We start from the raw sequence: 7,364 nt of genomic DNA on the forward strand, positions 1-7,364 counted from the left end.
ATCTCGAACAGCTTTTTAGAATTGTTATAAAAACATTATTTTAAAAAAACAACAGTAACATTTTTGCAAATATGAACATAGAGTTCATCACATATGTTTCTAGTCAACACTACTAGAAAAACACTCTTCTAAGTTGGTTTATTAGAACTTTTTACGACGGTTTTAAACCGTCATTGAAACAAGCATCGTAAATGAGTTATTATTTTACAACGACGGTTCCCTAACCGTCTTAGTATATCAACCAATCTAAGACGATAATGATATGCAACCGTCTTAGAATGTCATTCCAACTAAGACGATTTTTGATTAAAAACTGTCTTAGTTTGTATGACATACTAAGACGGTTATAGAAACTAAGATGATTGTACCAAAAAACAGTCTTAGTATGTGTGACATTCTAAGATGGTTACTTCAATAATCGTTACTTCAATAACCGTCTTAGTATATCATACAAACTAAGACGGTTTTCTGGTACAACCGTCTTAGTATGTATAGGATTCTAAGACGGTTATGCCAATATCCGTCTTAGATTTTCTTTTTTTTTCGTCTTAAATTTTTTTTCCCCAGATATTTTGACAAGTTGGGTGCAAGTTGTCTCAAAACCTAAGCATAAATATCAAAAACCATTAATCAAAAGATGATAAGGTTTCATTATTCAAAAAGAAAAAAGGAACTAACAAGGGTCATGCCATTAATCACCCTGAAAAATAATGAGGTGAAATCCAAGCATAAAATTTACCAAGCCATGATACAATTACGGTTTCAAACAATAGGGGGGGAAAAGTTACTCGCAAGACTATAGTAAACAAGTAAAATAGAAGTATAAAACCAACTTTGATATAACAAAATTGAATTAATTGTGAAGCTTAAATACTAGAAAGAACATAAAAGAATTACCCCCTACCTTTGTATAACCATTTAGGTTGACAAGGATATGTATCTTATCCTCATTAATCATTTTTGCTATTGCATCCAATGACATGGCAGATACATCCACAAAGTGCTCTGCTTCAGACTGAATACGTTGCCTCCATTCAGTACCATCATTAACACTCAAGGCATAGCAGAACACCTACATAAATAGATTGATAATAATACAATGAGAACATAAGAAATAAAATTTGAAAGACAAATAGGTTTAATGAAACCACATTAAATACCTCAACATTCTTCCTGTTGTGCATACCAAAAACAAGATATATAAACCAATTATGCTACAATATATCAATGGCCATTCATGACATGTCATTGATAGTGATTTTAGAACTAGATAGATAGTCCACCAATTACGCAAATATCAATTGTGCAATAGTTACACAACTACTGATTATAAAAAGAGTTTTAGATCTTCATTAATATTCAAAGTCTTTGCAATTGGCCGCGTCTAAAAAGCACGCTGATAACATGCAATAGCTTCTTGAGGCATCCCTAAAGCCTGGTATAGGGAGAATAAAGAAAACTTTCAGGTTTCCAACAAAAACAATTAAAGTACTAATCCTATCCAACCAATCATGCTAAACACCATACCTTGTATACATTCCCAAGGTCTTTATTACATTTTCTATAAATATTAAAATCCTTTAAATCTAATAAATTCATAAAATCCTCTTACCATATAATATGTTAAAATCCAAATTCATTATAACTTTTTTTAAAAATTTGATAAATCATAATATTTTCAGATAAGGTATTTTCTCCCAGGCTGGTAGTAAAAACAACAAATGTGGTAGTGTCAGCTCCCCACACACTTCCTTCACACTTGTTGAGTTGTCGTGGGCCTTACTTGTGCCAACATTTATTTATGGGACAAAGGCAACGATATTTAAGATTGTTTAGTTGTGTGGGATGAAAAAATATACTAACTACCCAGTGAGTGTAGTTCAATGGCAAGCACATTGAATTTGTGGGGAATAAAGGTTCCATTCTTGTAAAATATACTCTAGAAAAGAATGAAAAGTTATGATTAAGTTTTGGATCCAAAATTAATTTCATGCAAATCCAATAGACTAAAATTTGTGAGAATATTTCAAAATTTCACCTACAACCAAATGTCCTAATAGAATAGAATAGGTAAAAAAAATTAAAAAACTTAAATAAGTAAAAAATAAGAGAGAAAATAGAAGAGATGATTTTTTTGGACTTTCATTACTATTATTTTTTTTCTTAAAATTAAACAATTTTTAAGTTCCACTTTTAAAAAATATTATAAAAAATAAATTTCGTTGAATTGAGTTTAATTTAATTTTAATAGATAAGAGAAGATTTCCCCAACTTGTTTTCCTGAGATTTATTCATAGAAACATATTTTTCTACTATTTTTGTTTTCTTTCTCTCATTCTTACTTTTTTTATTTATTTATTTTCTCTCTATTTAACTTTAAATTGAAAGACAATATAAGTGATTACATGTAAAATTTAGAGTATTCATTAGTTCAATTGATTAAAATTTCAAGTAACATAAATTTTAAAAAACACACAATTTAAGCATCGTTATCATTTTCTCTTTTGCTATAGCTAGCTGTGGAAATGATCATGGTATTGAAGTGGAAAAATAGTGTAATTTACCTCGGCAACAAGGGGTGCCACCGCCGCTGCACCGCCCAATCTGCTCATGCTTAAAACCTATAATCAATTTATGCAAGCAATAAAATTAATTTAAAAAACAAAAGGGAGATATAGCAACTGGAATTCCATGATCAGAGTTCCATACCTAAATTGATAACTTTGAATAATGAATTCATGAGATTAAATGAATTACTTATTACTTGCTAGAAACATGATATCAGATCACGAAATCATTCATCGATTAAAAATAATTGTTGTTTTAAGATTTTACACATGTGTAGAGTATCTCACTGATCGGTGTATAGAATCTAGTTATGTATAGATATTGTTTTAAAAATTTTCACCATCTAAATTCTGTTCGATGAACAGTATCTGCACCGTTTATCCCTCTTAATTTTGACCATCTAAATTCTGTTTGATGAACAATATCTTCATATTTTTTTGACAAAATATCAAAAGTTCATATACACCAATTAAATTCTTGAAAATTAAATATTTAATGAAAATGACTAAAACTGGTGCAACTCAATAATCCACTCTTTACCTAACGCTGTCATCTACTACATACAGACCATGTTTCTTGACAGTGTAATGCTGATCCGAATCTACCTCCCATAGTGCTGGATTTCCTTGTTGGGGTTGAAAATGCCCCAAGAGTCTGATCCAAACAAAATCAAACACAACAATTACTAAATCATTATAATACAATCACATATATACATAACTTGTGTTTGCTTTAAACCATATTACATATGAAAACAGTTGTAAATACAACTAAAAAATTGGCTTATTGACTTACAAGTTAATTGCTTTTTGCTTATCACCATCTAAATATGTGTTGTTATAATAACACTGTAGTGTTCGAATAAATTCTTGGGATTGGGCTGCTGCCTTCCATTGACCTCTTCTCTCAGAAAATATCTAAATAGTGATACCAATTGCAAAATACTCAAAAGAGTGAGCAGCAATCCGACAAGAGGCAAATTTAGATTTCCTTTAAAGCTTTGGGGAAATTCTGATGGCCTGTTTATAACCAATTAATCCATAGATGGTTGACCTATTTCGGAATTTTTAAATGCATCCCTATACTATTAAAATTTATAGTTAGGTCCTTAACAAATAAATCATTTGTAATTCAGTATCTCGAATACAGTTCCGTCAATTTATAGAAAATATTCCTGATCTCAGTTATGAATTTTAAAAGTATAGGGACCTAGTTAAACAAGAATCATGTGATGTTATAACTGCATCCATATAATTAAACAAGAAGCATTTGTGTTGTGTTAGAAAAATATCTCCATTCTAATTTTTTTTGTACCAAGTAAGGAATAAGGTGAACTCCCCCTTGAAGATATTTGAGGATCCCTGATTCTTTTGCCTCTGATTCCTTATTAGCTTTATCTTTTTGCATCATTTCAATTTTAGTTATCTGCCAGTTCTTCAGCTTTACTTCATTTGTATGAACCAAAAGGTACACCTGATGAAACTCAATAAATTAATCATATGTCACTTTACTCATAGCCCCCTTCTTTCATTTTCTTCAAATAAAATCAAAATTCCATTATTTCACTCTAGACAAGATAACAGGGAGAAGAAAGAGAGAGAACTTTAAAATATTAAACACAAATGCACAGTATGTAGCAGAGTTTAGGTAAACATCCGACATTTGAATATGCATAACACTTAATAAATTGTCATTAAGCACTTAGTATGGACAATTAATTAGGTACAAATATCAACCTGCATATATTAATATGGGAAGATCATGATAAATACATAACCAAACATAAATTAACAATGAAGCATCAAATTGATATAGTTAAGACACTTGAAATTTGAACAAAGATTATAAAGAAGTTGCAGTCTATCTAGGAACCCAGATAACCATAAAGTGGTTGTAAATAATAACTTGTATCTGTTCATACTATAAAAGACAAAAACATGACCATTTATCATCTCACAGGTTAATAAGGCTAATGTAATATACCATGTCACGCATATTGAAGTGGAGATTTGTCACTGAATCACCTCTACCAAGTTCATCACTAATCCCATAAGATATATATATCTTGGGTCCTACGTCATTCTGCAAGGAGTAATGAGGAAATTTAGCTACAACATTGAAAAGGCCCCACTTGGAGTGAATATACTGAAGTAAAGGTAGTTTGCTGATAAACTCGGGTCTTTGGTACAGTAGAAATTCTTCAGAAGCGCTAGGTGAAGGCCAATCTTTCAATTTCAATAACTGTGGCCAACCATTTTCAAGAATATGCCCTTTGAAGTATCCTTTCATGAACTGAGCAAGCTCAATATCAACCTGTCAATATTAAAATAACAAAATGCAGCCATAATGCAGAGTAATTTAGCATAAATGATGAACCAAAAATAGTGCAATAGATAAAACCAATACAAATTCAATCACCAAAAAGAGAAGAGGTAAATATATATTTGTACCTCAGACCCATCTAAGCAATCTATGGCCTTAACCATCCCGTTTTCATCTTTTGCTTTCCCATATGTTGTCTCTAGAATGTCTCTCCATATGACCATTGGATCCCAGCTTAAAATGGATGACCCATCAAATACTTGCTTAACAATAATGGGCTCACTAGTTTTCCAATGCTTTCTAAAACTGCCAATCCCATCAGTTTTGATATCGTCAAATGCTGGACAATAAAGATAATTATCATTACTGGCTTCTCTATGAGAGTATTGGCAAAGTCTGAGATCATTCAGCCCAGTTTCCAGTGGACCATCAACATTACTAATTCTGCAGCCACTAACCATTTCCTCTACATTTTTTACCAACTTTGCAACCCAGTTCATCTTGAAAATTGGGCTTAAATTTAATGAAGAATAACCACAGCCACCATACTCCTTAGGGGGACATGGAATACTTCCATTGTCATTGGATCTCCAATGCAGAAATTTACTTAATATATTTCGATCAGAAATTTTTGCTTGTTCTGTTTGAGGTTCTTTATTGTGATCTGCAGTGGCTTCTCGAAGATCTCGACAGCAATTAAGGCACAAATCATATGAGCAACTTGGACAGCATCGATGATAATCAGTAATAGGTATCCTACAGAAATTACTGCAAGAAACAAATAAAAATAAATAATGAACCTTATATTGTCTAAGAATAAGGAACAGGTGCATGATACTTCAGCACCCACTAAAACCAACCATTCAACAAAATTTGTTACAAATGTACCAGCACACCTACTCATCTGTGTTCAATTTTATCCTCGGAAGATCTATTTCAACACCTGAGAGAGAAACCATTTTTACAACATCAACTACTTATTCACCACACAAAAAGAAAACCAACATACCCAACCACAAAACTACCAGCAAACCCAAATAAACCTTATCACGCAACTTCTTTTCAAGTTCAACTTCAAAACATTGTTCACGGTGGATCTACTTTACCACCGGAAGCACTGGGGACAGCAGCACGTGGAGATACTGTAACTTATCAAGAACAGGTATCTCGTGTATTCGAATCTTAGTCCCAGAAAAAGCAAAAAATTCACTAAGAAGAAAAGAAATTACACATGCTAAACTTGAAAGGCATATCCTAATCTCAGTTATGAATTTTAAAAGTATAGGACCTAGTTAAACAAGAATCATGTGATGTAATAACTGCATCCATATAATTAACCAAACCTACAACAAATTAAACCCTACTGCAGAAGATTGGGAATAAAATAAAAAGGCATATTTTTATTGGATTTCGAGACATCCTAATAAAAGCAATAAGCTTTCAGAATTAGATTAACTTATGTCATTCTGTATTCAATGTTAAGCTTAAGATAAACTCATGCAAATCCTAAATAAAATAATTATGTGTAGAAATTCTGATCCCAAATTACATTTCATAATCCATAAAGTCCAAACTCCAGAAGGTAGAGAGATTACCTTATGGTGTCCTGCAGAACCCCCATATTGAAAGGCTAATGTGTCGCCCATGGACTCATAGACTTCCATTAATTCCTTGGCCAAAGGATTATCAAGATCGATATACGGGGTTTCAATAAATCCTAAAGCTTGTAGCTGACATCCAAGCGCAGCTAGCCCATAAGTATATTCACGAATATGTTAGATAACTTTGTAGAAAACCCTAAAAGACTAAAAGAGCTTTAGCTTAAGTTTTCAAACATCTTTCTATCATGTCGATCTCAATGTTAGTAACAGAGTCCTAGATCTATTCTCTGACGGAAAAAGTAAATCACCCTGATTTTGAGAAATGTTATAATCGATAATAATAATAATAATAATAATAATAATAAATCCCCTCCTGTGAGAAAAAAAATGGCAGCATACAAGAGGAGCATGGCGAAGAGAGCACCGTTTAGAGAAGTTGTTGTCAGAGGTGACGGTGATCTTGCTCTTGTCCCTGGTGATGGTAATGGAATCGCCAAGTGCACTGGCCTTGTCACCGACCTTAATCCTATCCCGAAGGAACTTCTCCAGAGAAGCAATGTCCATAATCTTATCCTCCACCGGCTTCGCGCAATCGATCACGAAGCTCGCTCCCTTCTTCTTCCCCTTCACTCCGCTCATTTTCACGCCTCTCCCTTTCTCCCCTAGCGATGGTGATAAGAACTAGGCTAGGGTTTCTGTATTTTAAAACGCCAACAACACCTGCCATTTTATTATAAGCCAGGTCCCTTTATTCTAAAACAACGACGTTTTTACATATAAACCCGTCATTGTTATCGTTCCGCCTAGTACATTCTAAGGCGGTTACATAAAACCGTCTTAGAATGTGTGTCATAAAAAAATTATTATTCTTAA

General features: G+C 32.7%; 1 long non-coding RNA gene and 1 pseudogene across 1 annotated transcript; both read right to left on the minus strand.

Annotated features, from left to right (window-relative positions):
* Nucleotides 1–991: 991 nt before the first annotated feature.
* LOC121172795 (uncharacterized) lies at nucleotides 992–1,202 on the minus strand. The gene is made up of 2 exons (XR_005886448.1): nucleotides 1,161–1,202; nucleotides 992–1,072 (listed from the first exon to the last, which is right to left on the minus strand). It is a non-coding gene; the product is annotated as an uncharacterized lncRNA (long non-coding RNA).
* A 1,967-nt stretch (nucleotides 1,203–3,169) lies between these two features.
* On the minus strand, nucleotides 3,170–7,130 carry LOC100819949 (lysine-specific demethylase JMJ25-like; annotated as a pseudogene).
* Nucleotides 7,131–7,364: the final 234 nt, after the last annotated feature.

The sequence above is a fragment of the Glycine max genome, chromosome 9 (genome assembly GCF_000004515.6).
Source record: "Glycine max cultivar Williams 82 chromosome 9, Glycine_max_v4.0, whole genome shotgun sequence".
Classification (NCBI taxonomy): Eukaryota; Viridiplantae; Streptophyta; class Magnoliopsida; order Fabales; family Fabaceae; genus Glycine; species Glycine max.